General features: G+C 41.8%; 1 protein-coding gene and 1 long non-coding RNA gene across 6 annotated transcripts in view; one reads left to right on the forward strand and one right to left on the reverse strand.

Annotated features, from left to right (window-relative positions):
* The window catches only part of MARCHF3 (membrane associated ring-CH-type finger 3), a 150,107-nt gene that overhangs the window by 62,584 nt on the left and 63,158 nt on the right, over nucleotides 1–24,365 (forward strand). The gene's annotated exons all lie outside the window — the stretch shown is intronic.
* Nucleotides 1,680–24,365, reverse strand: part of LOC131516435 (uncharacterized) — a 57,865-nt gene continuing 35,179 nt past the window's right edge. For 2 of the 5 annotated variants that reach the window (XR_009264075.1, XR_009264069.1), the window contains exons 6-7: nucleotides 3,388–3,474; nucleotides 1,680–2,355 (exon numbers count right to left, since the gene is read on the reverse strand). This is a non-coding gene — a long non-coding RNA (uncharacterized LOC131516435). The remainder of the gene's footprint in view (nucleotides 2,356–3,387; nucleotides 3,475–24,365) is intronic. The other 3 variants (XR_009264073.1, XR_009264068.1, XR_009264071.1) reach the window with 3 other exon arrangements.

Consider the following 24,365-nt stretch of genomic DNA (forward strand, 5'->3'; position numbering starts at 1 on the left):
ACACTAACAGACAGTTCTCTCGTTTTTGAATGCATAAAGATGGCAAACTGTCATCACTGTGAATGGCTTGGGGGCCAGGTAATATATTGTTTCTCTAAAGTATTTAAGTCATCAAGGCAGTAGCAAGAGGTCAGTGTCTGATTTGCTTCACAGCTGGAGGCAGATCAGGGTGAACTGAGACTTGTTGTCAAAACATTCTCAAAAGGGAAAATATTGATAAAAAATTAAAAAGGAAAGTTCTAGAGTTTGCATAAGATGAGAAGGAATAGAATTTATTCCCCGCCTCTGTAAGGGTACTGAATATCACTTCAGTTTGCAAATATTGATACAACTGTCATATTATTTTCACACTGCGACAATTTTGAGTTTTCTTCACTTGAAACATTGTCCCAGGGGGCATTGTGACTGTTAAACTAATCTTTATTCATGATTTATGCAGCCTGAACTCAAGTCTCTGAAACAAAATTAATAAATCATGTGTTGATGGAGAGAATGGCAGAGACTGGAGACAATTTGAAGAACAATTTCTATGTGATTGGAACCACTTAGACCAACTTTTAGTTTATGGAAATTTTCGGCTTAAGATAGAAAAACTCTGGGGCCCCTGGGTGGCGCAGTCGGTTAAGCGTCCGACTTCAGCCAGGTCACGATCTCGCGGTCCGTGAGTTCGAGCCCCGCGTCAGGCTCTGGGCTGATGGCTCAGAGCCTGGAGCCTGTTTCCGCTTCTGTGTCTCCCTCTGTCTCTGCCCCTCCCCCGTTCATGCTCTGTCTCTCTCTGTCCCAAAAATAAATTAAAAACGTTGAAAAAAAAAAAAAAAAAAGAAAAACTCTTAGGGCCTCCTGGAAACTACCAATTCGTTTTTTCTGCTTATTTATTTTAAGGGAGAGAGTGAGTGTGTGAGCATGTGCACACAAGTGGGGGAGGGGCAGAGAGAGAGAGAGAGAGAGAGAGAGAGAGAGAGAGAGAATCCCAAGCAGGCTCCACACTATCAGGGCAGAGCCCGACCCGAGTCTGGATCCCACATGATCCCACTGTGAGATCATGACCTGAGCCAAAATCAAGAGTCAGATCCTTAACCAAGAGAACCACCCAGGCACCCGACAGTTCATTTTCTTGCCTGATTTACTCGAAGACGTGCTAAAGCCAGGCTACCCAAACTGACCTATGGTCAACTCACCCTTTAAAGGATACCTAGCTAGGAACATCACATACCTCGACTTCACAGCACACCAGAACTCTAACTCAACCCCTTCTGACTGCAAATTATGTCCATGTGTTCTTGCTGTTTTCTCAGAGGAGCTTTTAGAATTTAACTGAGTACCCCTATGGAACTATAACCAAGCAATCACCTAGGAGACAAAGGTACATTGGTAATCAGTCCCAGATGCGATGCTGGTTGGAATGCCAACCAGGGCTAGCCGTTCATTAGTTACAGTTGTGTTCCACCATGGTGTGTGCTAATCGCAGCTTTAAGAACACCAAGGAATTAAGGTGTGATTATGTCTTAAATCAAATTTATTGGGGCACCTGGGTGGCTCAGTTAAGCGGCCGACTTCGGCTCAGGTCACGATCTTGCAGTTTGTGAGTTCGAGCACAGGGTCGGGCTCTGTGCTGACTGCTCAGAGCCTGGAGCCTGCTTCCGATTCTGTGTCTCCCTCTCTCTCTGCCCCCTCCCCTGTTCAAGCTCTGTCTCTCAATAATAAATAAATGTTAAAAAAATTTTAATAAGTAAATAAACTTTATTTTTTAGAACAGTTTTGTATTTACAGAAAAACTGCATATAGTAAAAAAAAAAAAAAAAAAATTCTCATATACCTCCCACCCAGTTTCCTCTATCACTAACACCTTAAATTAGTATAGTATCTTTGTTACAACTAATGAACCAATATTGATGCATTCTTAGTAACTCAAGATTATGCTTCATTCACATTTCCTTCGTTTTTATGGAATTTTACTTAATATGCTTTTTGTGTTCCGACAGTCAGTTGTCATGTCTCCTTAGGCTCCTCTTGGTTGTGACAGTTCCTCACACGTATGCCTTGACTTTGACAACCACAAGTCAGTATTTTGTAGAATGTCCCTCCATGAGGATGCATCTAGGGTTCTGAGTTTGGGAGAGGAAGACAATGCAAGTCAAGGGCCAGTGTCATCACACATGAAGGGCACATGTTATCAACATGACTTTTCCGGGTTGATGTTGACCGTGATCACCTGACTGAGGTGATGGGGTCTACCAGGTTTCTCCACTGTGAAGTTGCTCTTCTTCCCTCTCTTCCATACAGCATCCTCTGGAACGAAGTCACCGTGCCCAGCGACACTTGAGGAACGGGGAGTAATGTTCCACCTCCTTGAGTCTGAGCATGTACATAATTTATTCAGATTTCTTCTGCACAGGAGATTGGTCTCTTCTCCCTCCCCCTCCCTTGATTTATTTATTCAGTCACTTATTGGTAGAAGTATGGACTCAGATTTCGTACTTGGGCTCATAGTGCAATACTACTTTTTTTTATTTTCCACCTGTAGTCAGTGGAGCTCTTACACTTTGATCCTCTGTCTTTTTGAAATAACTCCATTATTGTGTGTGTGTGTGTGTGTGTGTGTGTGTGTGTGTGGTGGGCTTTTGTGATCATTTCTCTTTAATTTAATTGTATCTTGCACATAAAAGTCAGCCAAAGTGGTAGTTACCAGCTTTTCTCCTCTGTGTGCCAGTCATCAATCAATTTCTTTTCAAGTGAACAAGTGGCATTTTTTAAAAATCTGTCACATTTGATGTTTTACCCGAAGATTATTTGGTACCCTTGATCTTTCCAATCCTTGTCTGTACCATCCAGTCATGAGACACTTTTTGGATTCAAAGATAAATTATTTTAAAAGTAGTAATAAATAGGGGCGCCTGGGTGGCTCAGTCGGTTAAGCGTCCGACTTCGGCTCAGGTCACGATCTCGCGGTCCGTGAGTTCGAGCCCCGCGTCGGGCTCTGGGCAGATGGCTCAGAGCCTGGAGCCTGTTTCTGATTCTGTGTCTCCCTCTCTCTCTGCCCCTCCCCCGTTCATGCTCTGTCTCTCTCTGTCTCAAAAATAAATAAACGTTAAAAAAAAAAAAGTAGTAATAAATAGAGTAAATCAGAAGAGACTAGGGACATAGAATAAATGGAATATGAAGAATTTGATCACGAAAAACAAAAAAAAATACAGAATACAAAAGCAACGGCCTTTTAGAAATTTAAAAAAAAATTGAGCTTTAAAAAAAAAAGCTGAAAATTCAGGATAAGTACACAAGACCATTTCTGAAACTAACATACATCTTAATATGATCAAGAACATCGAGACCAGAATAACAGCTCAGAGCACACTAACTAGTAAACTGGTAAGGACAATAAACTAATACCTCATGAGGATCAGGACCAAGACTCCCTTCACAAAGTGATCACTCAGTATTCTGCTGGAAGCCACAGACCATCCAAGAAACAGAAATCTGTGGAAAGAAGGTAAAAGATCATCATTTATAGGTGATGTTTCTGTTTACCTAAAAACAAGAGAATCAATCAAAATGTAATGAATAAAAATTTAATTTAAAAAAAACCCTATCTACAAAATAAACCAAAATCAATAGCTTTTCTGTCAATGAGCAATAAGTGTGTGTAAAACATAATGGAAAAGATACCATTTACTAAAATGTAAAATATTCAATAATAATAAATGAGTACTTGGAAAACTGGACTATTTGCTGAGAGAAATAAAAGCAAACTCTAATAAAGGCTACGTAGCTAGATAGGAAGACTAAATATTTTCAAAATGTAATTCTTTTCTATGTTATTCTTCAGGTGAAACACATTTTTAAGAAAATCTCAACTTTAAAATGGTGACTCAAGGTTAAGAAAAAACAAAAAACAAAGAGAAAACAGGAAAACAACAACAACCCAGGAAGAATAAATAGAAATGATCAACAAAATGTGGGAGACAAGAGATCTTTGTCTAACAGTTACTGAAATGAATTATAAAGCTATCATAACTTTGAAATGTGATGTTTTCCAAACATAGGGAAAGCTAGGGAGAGATTCTACGATGAATAGGGATTTACTGTTGAGAACAGTGGCATACACATGAAGAAGTTACCAATAAATAAGATTGAACCAGTTGATAAACCATTTGGAGAAAATGAAAGCTGGCTTTTGACATCACACCATACACCAAAATAAAATTTAAATGTATTGAAGAATTCATGAAATTATAAAAGTCACAGAAAATCTACAATGAGGGGCACTTGAGTGGCTAAGTCTGTTGAGCATCTGACTCCTGATCTCAGCTCAGGTCTTGATCTCAGGGTCATGAGCACAAGCCTGTTGTTGGGCTCTATGCTGGAAGTGTAGTCTACTTAAAGAAAAAATCTAGGATAAATTTTAATCTGCTCTTGGAATGAAGATTTTTCTCAGTAGAGGAATAATAAAGGATATCACAGAGAAGAATGATATCTAAAAATTTTTGTCAAACAGACTATAAACAAAACTAGAAGACAAATGATAGGATTTTTTTTTTAAAGAAAGAGAGGGTGCACAAGCAGGGAAGAGGAAGAAGGAGAGGGAGAGAGAGAGAATCTTAAGTAGGCTCCATGCCCAATTTGGAGCCTGACACAGGGCTCGATCTCACAACAGTAAGATCATGACCTGAGCCAAAATCAAGAGTTGAACTCTTAACTGACTGAGCCACCAGGCATCCTGGGATTTTTTTTTTTTAATTTAAATACACATAACAAAGAGTTAATATTTTGAAGATATATAGAGAATTCACTAAGAGAAAGGCAAAAACAAAATCAAAGGTTGGGGGAACATGAGTAAACAAATCAGAAAGACAAAACACTATGGCCAAGAAACACATGATCAGGTTTTTTTTTTTAATTAATTAAATTTATTTATTTAAATATGAAATTTATTGTCAAATTGGTTTCCATACAACACCCAGTGCTCATCCCAACAGGTACCCTCCTCAATACCCCTCACCCATCCTCCCCTCCCTCCCACCCCCCATCAACCCTCAGTTTATTCTCAGTTTTTAAGAGTCTGTTATGTTTTGGCTCCCTCCCTTTTTTTTTTTTCCCTTCCCCTCCCCCATGGTCGTCTGTTAAGTTTCTCAGGATCCACACAGGAGTGAAAACATATGGTATCTGTCTTTCTCTGTATGACTTATTTCACTTAGCATAACACTCTCCAGTTCCATCCACGTTGCTACAAAAGGCCATATTTCATTCTTTCTCATTGCCACGTAGTATTCCATTGTGTATATAAACCACAATTTCTTTACCCATTCATCAGCTGATGGACATTTAGGCTCTTTCCATAATTTGGCTATTGTTGAAAGTGCTGTTATCAACATTGGGGTACAAGGGCCCCTATGCATCAGCACTCCTGTATCCCTTGGGTAAATTCCTAGCAGTGCTATTGCTGGGTCATAGGGTAGGTCTATTTTTAATTTTCTGAGGAACCTCCCCACTGTTTTCCAGAGTGGCTGCACCAGTTTGCATTCCCACCAATAGTGCAAGAGGGTTCCTGTTTCTCCACATCCTCTCCAGCATCTATAGTCTCCTGATTTGTTCATTTTAGCCAGTCTGACTGGCATGAGGTGACATCTCAGTGTGGTTTTGATTTGTATTTCCCTGATGAGGAGCAACGTTGAGCATCTTTTCATGTGCCTGTTGACCATCTGGATGTCTTCTTTAAAGAAGTGTCTATTCATGTTTTCTGCCCATTTCTTCACTGGATTATTTGTTTTTCGGGTATGGAATTTGGTGAGTTCTTTACAGATTTTGGACACAAGCCCTTTGTCCGCTACGTCATTTGCAAATATCTTTTCCCATTCCATTGGTTGCCTTTTAGTTTTGTTGATTGTTTCCTTTGCAGTGCAGAAGCTTTTTATCTTCATGAGGTCCCAATAGTTCATTTTTGCTTTTAATTCCCTTGCCTTTGGGGATGTGTCAAGTAAGAAATTGCCATGGCTGAGGTCAGAGAGGTTTTTTCCTGCTTTCTCCTCTAGGGTTTTGATGGTTTTGTGTCTCACATTCAGGTCCTTCATCCATTTTGAGTTTATTTTTGTGAATGGTGTAAGAAAGTGGTCTAGTTTCATTCTTCTGCATGTTGCTGTCCAGTTCTCCCAGCACCATTTGTTAAAGAGACTGTTTTCCATTGGATATTCTTTCCTGCTTTGTCAAAGATTAGTTGGCCATACTTTTATGGGTCTAATTCTGGGGTTTCTATTCTATTCCATTGGTCTATGTGTCTGCTTTTGTGCCAATACTATGCTGTCTTGATGATTACAGCTTTGTAGTAGAGACTAAAGTGTGGGATTGTGATGCCTCCCACTTTGGTGGTCTTCTTCAAAATTACTTTGGCTATTCGGGGTCTTTTGCAGTTCCATACAAATTTTAGGATTGCTTGTTCTAGCTTCGAGAAGAATGCTGGTGCAATTTTGATTGGGATTGCATTGAATGTGTAGATAGCTTTGGGTAGTATTGACATTTTAACAATATTTATTCTTCCCTACTAAAGAATGAATGGGTCAACCAGGCAATTAGAGAAGAAATTTAAAAATATATGGAAACAAATGAAGATGAAAATACAACAATCCAAATGTTTTGGGATGCAGCAAAGGCAGTCCTGAGAGGAAAATACTTTGCAATCCAAGCTTATCTCAGGAAACAAGAAAAATCCCAAATACAAAATCTAATAGCACACCTAAAGGAAATAGAATCAGAACACCAAAGAAACCCCACACCCAGCAGAAGAAGAGAAATAATAAAGATCAGAGCAGAAATAAACAATATAGAATCTAAAAAAACTGTAGAGCAGATCAAAGAAACCAAGAGTTGGTTTTTTGAAAAAATAAACAAAATTGATAAACCTCTAGCCAGGCTTCTCAAAAAGAAAAGGGAGATGACCTAAATAGGTAAAATCATGAATGAAAATGGAATTATTACAACCAATCCCTCAGAAATACAAGCAATTATCAGGGAATACTATGAAAAATTATATGCCAACAAACTGGACAACCTGGAAGAAATGGACAAATTCCTAAGCACCCACACACTTCCAAAACTCAAACAGGAAGAAATAGAAAACTTGAACAGACTCATAACCAGCAAAGAAATTGAATCAGTTACCAAAAATCTCCCAACAAATAAGAGTCCAGGACCAGATGAATTCCCTGGGGAATTCCACCATTTAGAGCAGAGATAATACCTACCCTTCTCAAGCTGTTCCAAAAAATAGAAAGGGAAGGAAAACTTCCAGACTCATTCTCTGAAGCCGGCATTACTTTGATTCCTAAACCAGACAGAGACCCAGCAAAAAAAGAGAACTACAGGCAATATCCCTGATGCATAGGGATGCAAAAATTCTCAATAAGATACTAGCAAATCGAATTCAACAGCATATAAAAAGAATTATTCACCATGATCAAGTGGGATTCATTCCTGGGCTGCAGGGGTGGTTCAACATTTGCAAATCAATCAATGTGATACATCACATTAATAAAAGAAAAGAACCATATGATCCTGTCAATCGATGCAGAAAAGGCATATGACAAAATTCAGCATCCTTTCTTAATAAAAACCCTTGAGAAAGTCAGGATAGAAGGAACATACTTAAACATCATAAAAGCCATTTATGAAAAGCCCACAGATAATATCATCCTCAATGGGGAAAAACTGAGAGCTTTCCCCCTGAGATCAGGAACACGACAGGGATGTCCACTCTCACCCCTGTTGTTTAACATAGTGTTGGAAGTGCTAGCATCAGCAATCAGACAACAAAAGGAAATCAAAGGCATCAAAATTGGCAAAGATGAAGTCAAGCTTTCACTTTTTGTAGATGACATGATATTATACATGGAAAACCCGACAGACTCCACCAAAAGTCTGCTAGAACTGACACATGAATTCAGCAAAGTTGCAGGATACAAAATCAATGTACAGAAATCAGTTGCATTCTTATACACTAATAATGAAGCAACAGAAAGACAAATAAAGAAACTGATCCCATTCACAATTGCACCAAGAAACATAAAATACCTAGGAATAAATCTAACCAAAGATGTAAAAGATCTGTATGCTGAAAACTATAGGAAGCTGATGAAGGACACTGAAGAAGATACAAAGAAATGGAAAAACATTCCGTGCTCATGGATTGGAAGAACATGATCAAGTTTTAAAGGAGTATTTATTTGCTTCATTCCATTTCCTCATCTTTTTTTTTTTTAAAGAAGAGAGAGAATGAGAATGAGTGGGTGAGGGAGGAGCAGAGAGAGATGGAGAGAGAGAATCCCAAGCAGGCTCCATGCTGTCAGTGGAGACCAATGTGGGGCTCGAACCCATGAAATGTGAGATCATCACCTGAGCCCAGATCAAGAGTCAGATGCTCAACCGACTGAGCCACCCAGGTGCCCCCTGTTTCCTCATCTTTAAATAAAGAGGTCTGTTTAAAAATATGGTCAATGTAAGTGAAGACAGACAGAGTAGTACTGAGAATGGGTGAAAGATGGGAAACTTAGGGAGCAAAAGAGAATTGTTTCAAAAAAGAACCTGACAAATCGCAGATTCATTCATTGTAACATCATAGAAACCACAGAAACAATCTTCAAAATATATGTGGGAACTTGGCAGAGGGTAGACAAGGCATTAAAAATAAGGGAGAAAAAGAAAGATTATTTAATAAATGATTTAGCTCTCATTATGAAAAAAACGTAGACTAATGCCTAACTCACACAGATGGGTAATTTTAGATGAATTAGAGGCCTGTGTGTGTAAAATAAACCTTTAAAATTACTAACAGGAAATAGAGGGGAGAATTTCTTTATGACTGTGGGGGAGAGATTATTTTTCAGTCAGTATACAAAAAGGACAGTTCATAAAGGAAAAGATGGCATTAAGAAGTAAAATTCTTTTATGCAGAAGCTGCTATAAATAAAGTGAAGACACAAACCCTGAATTGCAAAAATATATTTTCAATGCATAAAACAGAAAATGTTTTTGTTTCCACACTGTATAGATGGAGAACGTTACAAGTTGGTAAGAAAAAGACAACTAACTACAAAAAAGAGCAGCGAAGGATACCTTCAGGGAGTACACAAAGGAGATTTAAAGGACCAATAAATGGGAGAAGAGATGCTAAGCCTCACTAACAATTAGGGGAAATGCTTACTAAAACCAAGAGGCACCATTCCTCGGCCATCAGAATGGCAACACTAAAAGAAGTATGACTTTCCAAATGCAGAGCAGGATGAACAGAACAGACAATTCTCTCAGCTTGCTGGGCATGCCATCTGATGCACCACTTTGGAAAGCAAGGTGGCAATACCTGGTCACATTGAAAATGTGCCCTGTGAAAAAGAGTTTTACCTCTAGAAATATTCACTAGAGAAGCACAAGCAATCAAAGCCTGGTACAAGAACAGTCACTGAAGCAGTGTTGGTCATGGCAAAACCTAATGTCTGTGGACAGAGGAAAGATAAAATATGCTATGTTCGTATTTTGTTTCCTTCGTGGCTGTGCCTCCAGCCACCTGAACGGTTTCAGGAACATTTTTGGTGCACATAAGTATTTGTTAAATGAATGATCATGAGGATGCTCACAGCAGTTGAAAATGAACAAACTGGATCCCTGTGTATCAACAAGGATAGATTTTTTTTTAATGTTTATTTAGTTTTGAGAGAGAGAGAGAGAGAGAGAGAGAGAGCACAAGTGAGGGAGGGGCAGAGAGAGGGAGACACAGAATCCAAAGCAGGCTCCAGGCTCCAAGCTGTCAGCACAGAGCCTGACACAGGGCTCAAACCCACAAACTGCAAGATCATGATCTGAGCTGAAGTCAGACGCTTAACCAACTGAGCCACCCAGGCAGCCCTCAATATGGACAAATTTTAAACAAGTATTGGGTGAACAAAATGCTTCTGGAATATGTCTACTATGGTACAGATTTAATGTACATAAAACAATACTGTGTACTATTCAAAGATAATGACATATTAAAAAGAGTAGAACATGGACTAGAAGAAAACCAACAAAATTTATAACGGTGATTGCCTCTGGTAAGAAGTGAATGATGGTAGGAAAGAGAAAGAGGGAAGAACAGAAGTAGGGATAGGGGTTGGGGGGGGTGGGGAAGGCCACTTCAGCTGACCTCAATGGTCTCATTTCTTTTAATAAGTATCTAAAGCACAAATGACAAAATGTAAACTTTAAAAAAAATTCTGAATTGTAAATACGTGTTTATTTTCTCTGTAAAACTTTTTAAATAAAAAAAATATTTGTATCCAGAAAATAAGAAGAGGTGACTATATAAATGGAAGTTTAAGGAATAAAAACAGTGGAAATTAAAAATTTGGTGGATGAGGGTCACCTGGGTGTTTCAGTCGGTTGAGCATCCAACTCTTAATTTTGGCTCAGGTCATGATCCCAGGGTCATGGGAACAAGCCCTGCATTGGGTTCCACACCAAGCATGGAGCCTGCTTGGGATTCTCTCTCTCTCCCTCTGCCCCTCCCCCCTCTCTAAAAATAAAAATAAAATATGGTGGTCGAAATTTTCAAAATTCATTTTCTGCATTTATTTTTTTTTTAACTTTTATTTATTTTTGAGACAGAGAGAGACAGAGCATGAACGGGGGAGGGGCAGAGAGAGAGGGAGACACAGCATCAGAAGCAGGCTCCAGGCTCCGAGCCATGAGCCCAGAGCCCGACGCGGGGCTCGAACTCGCGGGCCGCGAGATGGTGACCTGAGCCGAAGTCGGACGCTCAACCGACTGAGCCACCCAGGCGCCCCACATTTTCTGCATTTAAAATAAAGTCAAGTATATGGCCTAGATCTTAGAACAAAAAGACAAGGAGATCTAAAAGAATATTTCATGGACACGGACAGCCCATCCTAGAAGTCCAACATATGATTAAGAGCTCCAAAAAGAGAATAAAGACAAAGGGGTGATACAAGTATTTAAAGAAATAACATTTCCCAGAGCTTCAGACTAAAAGGGCAAAACTCTATGAAATTCTCAACACAAATGAGAAGGAAAAGATGCTAACAATATTCAGAGAGGGGGAACACTTTAAAGAAATAAGAATCAGACTGGCATTTTATTTGCCGTCAGCAACTCATGAAAAAATTAATTCACAGCTCAGAAGGAAAAGAGTTTGAAACCTAGAATTTATTTATCATTAAGCTATTAATTGAGAGAAAGGGAAAATAAAAATTTTAGAAATGTCTGGAATAAAGATCTCTGGGGGAAAAATTGTTTGAGAATATTCTATAGCAAAGGAAGCAGAGGACCCAAAAGAAAGGAGAACACATTTGAGACAATATTGACCCTAATTTCAAAGAGTGTGATGAAAAGAAATCCTAGGGATGTGGCATGTTTAGAAAACAGTGTGTCTGACTGTGTGAGTCAGAGAGCAACAGGAAGCGTGACTTCAAGAAGAATGTGGATTTTCTGTAACGATTTGATTAACCAGATGTATGATCTTAGCATTTGGGTGAAAAATAGGCTACTGTTGCCAACAAGAAAACAATAAAATAAAGGCAATTCAAACTGTCAGGAAAAACAAAAAGCTCCATAAGAAATACATAGTGCAACTATGAAACAAATGAAAATGTGTTGTGATTTAGAGCAATTGGTAAAAAAATAACTTAAAAAATGTTAAGTTTTGTTTTTGTTTTTGTTTTTTTGAGATAGACAGGGAGAGAGAGCAAGCGAGCGAGCAGGGGAGGGGCAGAGAGAGAGGGAAACAGAGGATCCCAAGCTCCATGCTGACAGCAGCGAGCCCGATGCAGATCTCAAACCCATGAACCATGAGATCATGACTTGAGCCAAAGTCGGATGCTTAACCAACTAAGCCACCCATGTGCCCCCCAAAACAATTAACACTTTTATAACACACTTTGAGGCCTGGGGCATTCTCTTTCAAGCAATATGGATTAAGGAAACCCACATCACCTTCTGTCAGTGTCCAATCACACTACTTAGTTCTGAAGCGAATTGTATCTGTGGAGACTCATAATGTTAAAATGCTTTCTTGGTTTTCGTTTTCTAGAACTTATTCGTAAAGAATCTGTGGAAGACAAGGGTGATTACAGACAATTAAGTTATAAACCCTAAGAATGCAAAATTAATGATGTGGCTGAGAAAATCTATGTGAATGATGGAAAAGAGAAGCAACAGAGGGAGGTAGAAAGGTGCCAGTTTCCTCAACTTACACAACTGGGGGGAGCTTAAGAGATACTGGCTAAAGGTGATGAACTAAAAAAGAAAAATACAGGACCATTATTTAAACCTATAAAGTTAACAAAGAACTTAAAAGTAAAAAATATAACAAAAGTTAGGGAGAGGAAAAAGGAGGGAAAAAAGGTAGGGGGCTAAATTTCTAATTTTTTAAAAACAAGGAATTAATTGATATTGCTTAAGTTTGATAAACCAGGAATTGTTACAAGTGTAACCACTTGTAATTCCAGGACTAGGAGTAGTTTGTGAACTAGAGGTATTTTGCTTCCATGTATGCCCTCCTTTAATGAGTGAATCTGTATTTCCATGAGAATACATCACTTTTACAATAACTTTGAAAAGGGAGGTGAAAATTTACGATTTTCTCTGCCTTGCTGATTCCCCCTCCCCATAAGAAGATAGTCTAGCTAGAGAAAACCCAAGAGCTTGCTTTTGAGTTTTTTATCTTGTAACTTCTGTGTCCTTCTTAGAGCATTAGAGACCCTCGATTACAGTTGTGCCAAAACTAAAAAACCTACAGAGCAATCACTCAACAATGGACAAAAATGCCCAAACAACTCAGAAGGAAACATTAAAGGTCAGTGCCTTGCAGACAGTGCTACGTACATGTCATCTCCTCTTGGCCAGATGAGTCAAACATCACCCAAAATCAACAGGGAACAAATGAGTCCAGTGGACCTGGTCAGTAGAGAAATGGATAGGCTTGAATGATTCAAGAGAGTGTACAGAGGTATAACAAAGGTGAGAGTCTATACTCGTTCATTGTTCACTCAAAGGAATTTAAAAGAGTATGACTCAAAATGTTTATGAAAAAAAATTCAGGAAGTAGTACATTTTGAACTCCATAATTACGGGGTGCCTGGGTGGCTTAGTTGGTTGAGCACCTGACTTTGGCTCAGGTCATGATCTTGCAGTTCCTGAGTTTGAGCCCTGCATCTGGCTCTGCGCTGGAGCCTGCTTCGGATTCTGTGTCTCCCTCTCTCTCTGCCCCTCCCCAGCTCACACTCTGTCTCTCTCTCAAAAAATAAACATTAAAAGGGGTGTCTGGGTGGCTCAGTCCGTTGAGTGTCCGACTTCAGCTCAGGTCATGATCTCGTGATTCGTGGGTTCGAGCCCCACGTCAGGTTCTGAGCTGACAGCTCAGAGCTGCAGCCTGTTTCACATTCTGTGTCTTCCTCTCTCTCTGCCCCTCCCTCGCTCATGCTCTGTCTCAAAAATAAATAAACATTAAAAATGTATTTAAAAAAAACATTAAAGTTTTTTTTTAAATATGTGAACTCCATAGTTTTTAGAAAGGTAATGATAACTCAGTGCCTAGCATGTGCCAAGCACATGCTGAATGCTTTACATGTATTATTTAATCTTCAAACGAGTCCAGTAAGGTTAATACCATTTAAAGATGAGGAAACTGAGTCACCAGGAGTTAAATAACTTGCTCAGATTTACATAGCCAGTAAGAAGTGGAGCACAGATTATATCCCAAATCTGCCTGATTCCAGAGCCTGTGAGTTTAGAAAATACAAACACATTTTTTTAGAAATAAATCGATAACTATAATCACAACACTCAGGAATTGTGATGTATTTTAATGTATCTCACCTCCCTAATGTATTTCCTATGCATAATACATTTTTATTTCTTAACAATTCAAGGATCATACTGTAAATACTATATATTGTTTGCTAATCCACTTTTTTCACTTAAGAATAAATCATTATTTCATATGATTCGGTATTCTTCTGCATATCAATCTTCATGTCTTCTTGGTATTAATTTATTCATTCAGTCAATATTTATTGATGCACAAGGCACTACTCCAGATACTTGTACTACGTAAGTAGACAAGCAGACCAAAATATCTGAAGTCAGGAAGCTTCCATTTTAGTGGGAGGAAATGACAATTGACACAGTAAGCAAAGTGTGTATCATGTTGGAAACTGACACATAGTACAAGGATTAAAATATAAGGCAGGATAAGGGGGATGAGAAGAGCGAGGAGGGTGGTAGGGTGTTTGAAATTTTCACTGAAAAATGATACTTGAGTAAAGCCTTGATGGAGGCACAGGAGTAATCCGTAACATTATCATCACCCCCAACAAGACCCTGTGCCCAGTCGCAGTCACTTGCCATTGCCCTTTCCCCACAGCCCCTGGCAACTTGGTGTTGCCAACTTTCTGTCCCTATAGCTTTGCCTCTTCTGGACATTTCATGTAAATGAAACTGTCACAATATGTGACCTCTTGTGTATGGCTTCTTTCGCTGAGTATAATGTCTAGAAGTTTCATCCAAGTTGTAGCACGTATCAGTACTCCATTCTTTTATGGCTGAATAATATTTTGTTGTGTGGATACGCCACATTTGTTGATCCATTCATCAGTTGATGGACACTGAGCATTTCCACTTTGGGGTACTGGGAACAATGCTGCCTTGAACATTCATGTCTAAGTTTTCGTTGGAAGCTTTATTTTCAATTCTAGCAGGTATATACCTAGGAGTGGAATTGCTGGATCAGATGGTAACTCTGTATTTAATTTTTTGACGAACTTCCAGACTGTTTGCCAGAGTGGCTGTGCCAGGAAGAAAGCACTTAAAGCCAGAATGAACAGCTAGTGCAAAGGCCACTGTGGCTGGAATGGAGTGAGCTCAACATGGGATGGAGAGATAAAGCAGGGGGGAGGACTAGAATGTGTAGGGCCCTTTAGGCCAGTGTAAGGAAGTTGGCTGTGATTCTGAGAAAAATGGGGAGCCATAGGAAGGTTTATGAGCAAGGGATCATGTGACCTAGCTTCATTTTTTTAAGTTTATTTATTTTCAGAGAGAGAGAAAGTGGGAATGGGGGGAGGAACAGAGACAGGGAGATAGAGAATCCCAAGCAGGCTCTGCACTGTCAGTGTGGAGCCAGATGCAGGGCTTGAACTCAGGAACCATGAGATCATGAACTGGGCCGAAATCAAGATTCAGACAGTTAACCGACTGAGCCACACAGGGAACCTCCTAGCTTCATTTTTAAAAGAATCTATGTGGCTGCCTTATAGAAAACACACTATAGGGAAAAGAAGATTAGGAGACCATCAGAGTAAGCCAAGCAAGAAATGACCGAGTTGGAAGCAGTGGAGGCAGTAAAAGTGGTTAGATTCTGCCTAGGTTTTGAAAGTAAAACTAAGCAGATTTTCTGATGGATCTGGTGGTGGTAACACGAAGAAAAAAGTCAAGAATAAGTACTCGGCTGTTGGCTGCCCAAGGATCTGGAAGGATGGAGATGTCATTGACCAAGATGAGGACAACTGTAGGAGAGCAAATTTTGTAGGGGGGTAGATTCAGGAGTTCGGCTTTCAACATGGTACACTGGAGGAGTGGAGATCTTACCTAGGCAGTGGGATGTACGAGTAAGGAGTAGAAGAGAGAGGTCCAGGATGGAGAGAAATTTGGGATTAATCGTGTTACTGGTTGAGGATTATGAAGGGAGTGAGTTTAGACAGAGAGGAAAGGGGCACCATGGACTGCATCCTTGGGCTCTTTAGGGTAAGAGGATAGTGAAAAGGGGAGGAAACCCAATCAATTACGATGTCCTGGAAGCCAAGAGAAGAAAGTGTGTCAAGATGGAAGGAGAAAATAAAAAGGTCAACACGCTGCAGAGGTCAAGTAAGGTAAGGACTGAGGATCGACCGTTCGATTCAGGAACATGTAGATAACCAGTGACCTTGACCAGGAGTTTCTTTGGAGTGGTGCTGGCAGAAGGCTCATTAGAATGGGTGGAGGACAAAAGGAAAGGTACTGAAGGAAACTCTTGAGGGTTATGGATAGCTTCATTATCGTGACTGTGGTAATGATCTCTCAGTATACACATATCAAAACCAATCAAATTGTACACTTTATGTACATGGTAGGGTACTTCAGTTGTACCCTCATAAAGCTGCAAGAGACAGAGAATGGGAGGACAGAAAGAAACCTCTTTTGATGAGATTTGCTGCAGGGGGAGCAGAGAAATGAGGTAAGAGCTACACAAGGCAGAGAAAAGAGGATTTTTTGAGGTGGGAGAAATAACCAGCCATGTATGTGTATGCTGTTGGGAAGGGTCCAGAAAGAGAAAAACGAAGAATGATTGTGGGGCAGCATTCCGGGCTCGGTCTTGCGGTCACAAATTTCCATTCGGTGCAGCTCTGTGTTTTTCTCCGGTCATATTCAGCAGCAAAGGGTATAGGCGTAGAATTGGCAAAGAAATGGATCATGCCCTTGCCAAGAGAATACACAGGAAAGAGGCAAGAGTTGTGGGTACATGCAAACAGATGGCTTCTAAGGATGGAGTTTTTGTTTAAATGGGCTCAGGACCGGGCGCCTGGGTGGCGCAGTCGGTTAAGCGTCCGACTTCAGCCAGGTCACGATCTCGCGGTCCGTGAGTTCGAGCCCCGCGTCGGGCTCTGGGCTGATGGCTCAGAGCCCGGAGCCTGTTTCCGATTCTGTGTCTCCCTCTCTCTCTGCCCCTCCCCCGTTCATGCTCTGTCTCTCTCTGTCCCAAAAATAAATAAAAAACGTTGAAAAAAAAATTAAAAAAAAAAAAAAAAAGATAAATGGGCTCAGGACCAAAGGACAATCATCAAGAGGATGAGGCAGAGTCAAAAGGGAGAAGAATCAATGGGTTAGAGGTTCCAGGGAAATTGAAAGCTTGTTGGAGTTGGGGTACTGGAGGAATGGTCAGGGGTGGTGGTATACTGGGAGGCATGACCCAGCATTCCATGATACGGATGTGTACAGTTTGTTTAACCAGTTCAGACCCCTTTCTAAGATGAGCCTTTAGGATCATGGAAGCTATCTCCTTTCCTTCTGCCACCTCTTATTTCCTGATCATTCCTGATTCTCCCTGAGATCCCAGGAATTTCTACCAGGTTCAACCCCTCCCTTCTCAGATGACTTAACCCTAATCTAACTATTCTCTATAAGCACCTCTGCCTCTCTGATCCCAACCCTCTAATAACATCTGCCCGTGTATGCTGAGAATTCTATGATTCCCTTGAGAACCAGAAGGGAAGCCAGGGGAACCAGGCCAGGCGCCTTATGTCTGTCCCTCTAGGGTATCATTGGGGGCAATCCACCTTATGAAGGGCTCAGTCTTTCATGAAGTGTTGTTAGATTGGAGAGACGAGGTCTTTTCCTTTTACATCTGAGGCTCTAACTCCAGAATTTGCAAATACAAAAGAGTTTAGGTCTTTGAGTGTATAGCTCCATCTTTCTAGGACTCTCATTGTATGGAATGTGATCTTTGTCACAGAGGACACTCTCTATTTCCTGTTCCATCAAAACCCCTATAAATGTTGTTTAGACATATACTGACCATTGTAGTGACACCATATTTTTTTCTGTGTTTAAATGATCTCTGTGTTACAATCTTTAATGGGAAATCAGTTTAACAGGATAATTAAATCCTTTAGGGAGGATGAATTTGAAATCTCTAATTTATTAGCTGTTGGTACCTTGTTTTCTTCAACACATGTATGTGACGGGGATGGCATTTAGATTTAAATGCATGTATAACTGTTTGCCTCCTAAACATTGTCTTTTAACGGTATTTCCTTCACTGGTATATCGTCTTGATAAAGCTTCATGGAAGGAAAAATTCTCCCTCCTCTCTCCACACCCACCTTTTTCACCTCCCCAGCTCCATAGCTGCAAACCAATAAAGGCACACACCCATAAAATCACATGCGACGAATACTGCCTAGCCAAGAAACCTACCCTCATCACAACACCTTCCTCAGGCTACCTCTGCCAATCAGACAGTTAATGCCATGTCAGCACCAACATATGGAAGTCCATCATGTTTGTTAATTCCCTGGGGTCTGCACGTCCTCTTTCGACACTAGAGTCTTACCATATAGGTCACCAAGTTCCATGCTGCCATCCTGTCATGGGTGACACAGACATACTGAAATCCATGGGAGTTTAAGACTTAACCCCCACTGGGGAAGTGTGGGTGGCTCAGTCGGTTAAGTGTCCAACTTTGGCTCAGGTTATGATCTCAGTCTGTGAGTTCGAGCCCTGCATCAGGCTCTGTGCTGACAGCTCAGAGCCTGGAGCCTGCTTCAGATTCTGTGTCTCCCTCTGTCTCTGCCCCTCCCCCGCTCATTCTCTCTCTCTCTCTCTCTCTCTCTCTCTCTCTCTCTCTCTCTCTCTCTCTCTCTCAAAAATAAACATTAAAAAAAGAAAGAAAAAGACATCACCCCCATTGAACCTAGCTCAAAGATCATTATGCATAATCCCATGGACCAGAGAAACCCCAGTGCCACAACCTTTCAACCCTTCATTCTCTCATGCATCTCTTCATGCAACTATTGTGGTTTTCTCTCTTGCTTTGTGCCTTTCTGCACAAACCCTAGTCTGGCCCATACAGGAGATGCTCAGTTATTAACAGGCTGAGCACTCCTTGGAAGATAGCCAACAGAGCCATGCACTTTACCTAGGGTCTAACTGAGGGGGACTTTCAGTAGAGTGTATGGAATGGAAGTGGGCAGTTCCTGGCTCAGCGTTCATTTTAATTTGTTTTAAGTTTATTCATTTTTGAGATAGGGAGCAAGTGAGGGAGGGGGAGGGGGAGGGGCGGGGGGTGTGGGGAGAGAGAGAAAATCCCAAGCAGGCTCAGCGCTGTCAGCACAGAGCCGGACGCAGGGCTCGATCCTATGAACCCTTGAGATCATAACCTCAGCTGAAATCAAGAGTCAGACGCATAACCAACTGAGCCACTCAGGTGCTCCCAGCATTGGTTTATTGACTTAGGAAGCGTATACTGCTTTCTCCCTCCCCCAGAAGATGATTTTGGTAAGTGAGAAGCATAGTAGGAAAATGCAGTTAAGGCGGGTGCTGCATACCTAGAGATCATGGATGGAGATGTTTTGTCTGACCAAATACACAGTTGTCATGTTAGGGTAACTGTCCTCACATTGTTCATTCCTCCCCTCCCCTCCCCCCCCCCCCCCCCCCACACACACACGCATACACCCTCCTCAACCCATCTAAGAGGCAATCTCCTGATGTCTGTGATTTCACTTGATGCCTGAACTGGGCACTGGGCGGCCTGCACTGGGGAAAAGGCATTCTTTTGTTCTTTTGCTCCCTCACCTTCCTCAGTGGAATCAAGGGTTTACGAGGTTATTTTTAGCCACTTTTGTCAGCAGGGAAAGGAAGAAAGGGAAAAATGAAGGAGGCCCGATGTTCTGCTGCAGCTTCCTGGAAAGAATGGGCTTTAAAAAAACACCACTGGTGAAGATTAATTCCTTTGTCAATAAATGTGGGCAGCTAATCTAGTGCCAATTGCCCATGCCCGGGGAATGAGCCCTGAGGACTCGAGGAAACCAGATCGTCTTGCGGTAGGGCATTTGTTTCTCCCAAACACTGACCAGGCATCTGCCATTACTTTCCATTTTTTAAGACTGCAGAGGAAAAAAGAAATGCCAAATGGTTTCTGCAACTCCAAAGGGCAAACTGGGTATGTTTTGACATATGATGAAAGCAAATTATTCTAAAATCTATTCATATATAGAATTATCTTTCTGGGACACACCAAACTAAATGTCAGTTCCATGCATGAGTTCCTTCATGCACTAAGCCAGTGGGCAGTGACTTGTCTTGGTTGGTTTTAGTTACTGACTTGGACTCACGGTGGGGTTGCGATTACTAATGGGGCCGTCGGAGGTGCTTAGTAGCCCTCCTTTTGCCTCCCAAACAAGCAACCACCCCCACTAAGAAGATACGGTCTCCCTCCCTGGCTCTTGGCTTTAAGGGTCACTTTCATGGGCTGTCAGTTACTCTGGCTTCTCATCAGCAGATAAAGCCTAGGGTCCTACCTGGTGCAGGGAGCATCAATTTTTACTGGAAGCTAAAAAGCCTTGGAGACCTGGGGGTATAAATCCCCTACCGGAGACATTAACGATCTCTAGGAGAGGGGAAAGCCAGGCTGGCCCGGCTTGCCTCACCCTCTCGTCTCCCAGCCCCCAGAGCTCAGGAAGCTTCCTGATTAAGAGCAGCTTTCACACTTTTTAACGTTTTGTTTTTTTTTTAACTGTAGCCCTCAGGGATCAGTTTTACATGGCAATCCAGCACACCCAAACACGAGACAGAACTTACCTTGCAAAGTACAAAGGACGCCAGCCCTTGTTTTTTGCCTAATTCCATTTAATTCTGTGTCTTCCTTAAGTGCTGCCCAAGACACTTGTGGATTTCACAAGCCACCAGTAAGTCACCCCCCAGAGGACGAGAAACACCGTCCCCGACTAGCAGAATACCGGTGTTTGAAGGTGGGCAGGGGCTGCAGAAACAGGTCCTCCCAGGAGAACGTGCGCCTCTGCTCTGCGGTTGGCTAGTCTGTGCTTGAATGTCTGCCCGGCAACTCTGAGGAGCCAGGCAGGTGCTGCACCCTTTCCCTGCGGCTTCACAACCACCACCAGGAGGTCTGAGTACTGCAACGACCCTCATTGTACAGATGAGCCTCAGCTGACGGAAGAAGCTGGCGGTGCCAGCTGGGAGAGCCAGGTTTCAAAGGCGATCGCTCTGACTCTGAACCCGCTTGTAACCTTGACCCTACCTGCTCAAAGCCCACTGGTAACCACTCATTACCCGCAGGGTCGGGTTGAACTTTTTAACCTCTGTAGCTTCATTTTACTCCTTTCCTCCTCCCTCCCTCTGCACTACAGCCCGAAGGAACTTCCTTCAGCTGTGCTGACACTCTAGGACTTCCTGGAACTCTCTTCTCCCTTTGCTTGGTTTGCTCCACTTATTTAGACCTTATCTAGGTGTCAGCTTAAACCTCATTTCCTCTGGGACCTGTGCCCACCCCACCCCCACCCTCCACAGTCATGATAAGTGCCTCCCTGTGAACGTGCAGACCACAGTGTATTTTTCTCTGCCCTGTTGCACATGTTTCTATCTCCAGGGGTGTGCTGGTTAATGTCCAGCAACCAGCTCTCTGGGGAATAGGGGGCGGCGGGCGGGGGGTGGGGGGGGGGGGAAGGGGGGTGATTTAGCATTTGCCCATTTCCTTGGTGTAAATACTTCCACACTTGCCAATTTGAAGCCATCAACATGGCTTCACTGAATGTGAACTTGGAAAGGCATCAATGGGATGGTGCAAACATGCTCCAGTGCATACCGCTGGATGTGTGTCTCATCCTCTTGACCTGGGGGAAGGCAAGGATCATCTCTGTCTTGCTGACCATTGTATATCTCCTCGGTGAATAAGAAGGGCAGTCAAGGGCAAGAAAATGGGCTGGTGTTTTGAGACATATTGAGATAGTGAAATGTGTTGCTTCTTCCCAATGAGTAAGGAAGGAATGGGAGAGGAAAGGGTAAAGGCCAGGTGTAATAAAAATAATAACCAACAGGGGGGTGCCTGGGTGGCTCGGTTGGTTGAGCATCTGACTTCCCCTCATGGTGTGATCTTGCAGTTTGCTGAGTTTGAGCCCCACACTGGGCTCTCTGCTGTCAGCCCAGAGACTGCTTCGGATCCCCCGTCTCCCTCTCTCTCTGCCCCTCTCCCGCTCCCACTTGTGCTCTCTCAAAAAATAAACACTTAGAAAAAATAATAAGAGTAACCAACAATCACTGCTTCCTTACAGACTATACCATATTTCCACACACACTGCACCATGTGATTGTTTTCACAGAAAAGTTAGGAGGAGGAGTGTTATTTAGTCGATGAAACTATCTCCCCAAAGGCATAGTGATCTACACAGGATTACACAGTTCACACCTGAGCTAGAACAAAGTTTTTCTTGAATTTTAGCCCCACGTCCGTTTACTGTTCAGGGTGGCTTCCCATATCGACGTCCCTGCTTGTCGTGAGAAAATAGACATTTGGGCAAATGCAGAGATTGAAGCAGAGAGGATAATGGTGCAGGGAAGAGCAAGGACTGCCCAGGTGTGAGGAATGTTGTGCCTGTGCACGTGTGCACACAGGCCAGCCACATATGACACAGTATCTTGGGAAAGGAATACCAAGTGAGTGACAGAGCCATTGGTGACAAGCCCCCTCAGCAGTGAGAGATGGGATTGTGAGCACTTAAGAGTGGGGCTTAAATAAGGCAATCCTGAGAAATAAAACCAAAGCAGGAGGCATTACAATCCCAGACTTCAAGCTGTATTACAAAGCTGTACTCATCAAGACAATGGTGCTGGCACAAGAACAGACCCTCAGACCAACGGAACAGAACGGAGAACCCAGAAATGGACCCACAAACGTATGGCCAACTAATCTTTGACAAAGCAGGAAAGAATATCCAACGGAAAAAAGACCGTTTCTTCGGCAAATACTGTTGGGAAAACTGGACAGCGCCATGCAGAAGAATGAACTTGGACCACCTTCTTACACCATACATAAAAATAAACTCAAAATGGATGAAAGACCTACACATAAGGCAGGAAGCCATCCAAATCCTAGAGGAGAAAACAGGCAACAACCTCTTTGACCTCGGCCACAGCAACTTCTTACTTGACATGTCTCCAGAGGCAAGGGAAACAAAAGCAGAAATGAACTATTGGGCTCTCATCAAAATAAAAAGCTTCTGCACAGCAAAGGAAACAATCAGCAAAACTAAAAAGCAACCGATGGAATGGGAGAAGGTATTTGCAAATGACATATCAGATACAGGGTTAGTATCCAAAATCTATAAAGAACTTACAAACTCAGGGGCACCTGGGTGGCTCAGTCAGTTAAGCATTTGACTCTGGCTCGGGTCATGATCTCACGGTTTGTGGGTTCGAGCCCCGTATCGGGCTCTCTGCTGACATCTCAGAGTCTGGAGTCTGCTTCGGATTCTGTCTCCATCTCTCTCTGCCCCTCCCCAACTTGCGCTCTGTCTCTCACTCAAAAGTAAACAAACATTAAAAGAAAAAAAAATAAGGGGCGCCTGGGTGGCGCAGTCGGTTAAGCGTCCGACTTCAGCCAGGTCACGATCTCGCGGTCCGTGAGTTCGAGCCCCGCATCAGGCTCTGGGCTGATGGCTCGGAGCCTGGAGCCTGTTTCCGATTCTGTCTCCCTCTCTCTCTGCCCCTCCCCCGTTCATGCTCTGTCTCTCTCTGTCCCAAAAATAAATAAAAAACATTGAAAAAAAAAAAATTTTAAAAAAAAAAGAAAAAAAAATAAAAAAAAAACCCTTACAAACTCAACACCCAAAAAACAAATAATCCAGTGAAGAAATGGACAAAAGACTTGAATAGACACTTTTCCAAAGAAGACATCCAGATGGCCAACAGACACATGAAAAAGATGCTCAACGTCACTCCTCATCAGGGAAATACAAGTCAAAACCACCATGAGATACCACCTCACACCTGTCAGAATGGCTCACATCAACAACTCAGGCAACAACAGATGTTGGTGAGGATGCGGAGAAAGAGGATCTCTTTTGCATTGTTGATGGCAATGCAAACCGGTGCAGTCACTCTGTAAAACAGTGTGGAAGTTCCTCAAAAAATTAAAAATAGGGGTGCCTGGGTGGCTCAGTCAGTTGAGTGTCCAACTTTGGCTCCGGTCATGATCCCACCCTTCGTGGGTTCAAGCCCTGCATTGACAGCTCAGAGCTGGAGCCTACTTTAGAATCTGTGTCTCCCTCTCTCTCTGCCCTCCTCAGCTCACACTCTGTCCCTCTCTCTCAAAAATAAACATTAAAAAAATTTTAAATTAAAAATAGAACTATCCTATGATCCAGCAATTGCACTACTAGGTATTTATCAAAAAGATAAATTCAAAGGGGCACATGCACCCCCGTGTTTATAGCATCACTATCGACAATAGCCAAAGTATGGAAAGAGCCCAAATGTCCATCAACAGATGAATGGATAAAGAAGATGTGGTATGTGTGTGTGTGTGTGTGTGTGTGTGTGTGTACATGTATATATATATACATATATTTGTATATATATATGTATATGTACATGTGTCTATATACATATGTATATAATGTAATATTACTCAGCGATCAAAAAGAATGAAACCTTGCCATCTTCAACAACTTGGATGGAACTGGATTGTATTATGTAAGCAAAATAAGTCATTCAGAGAAAGACAAATATCATATGATTTCACTCATGTGGAATTTAAGATACAAAACCGATGAACATATGGGAAG

This window comes from Neofelis nebulosa, chromosome 1 (assembly GCF_028018385.1).
Source record: "Neofelis nebulosa isolate mNeoNeb1 chromosome 1, mNeoNeb1.pri, whole genome shotgun sequence".
Classification (NCBI taxonomy): Eukaryota; Metazoa; Chordata; class Mammalia; order Carnivora; family Felidae; genus Neofelis; species Neofelis nebulosa.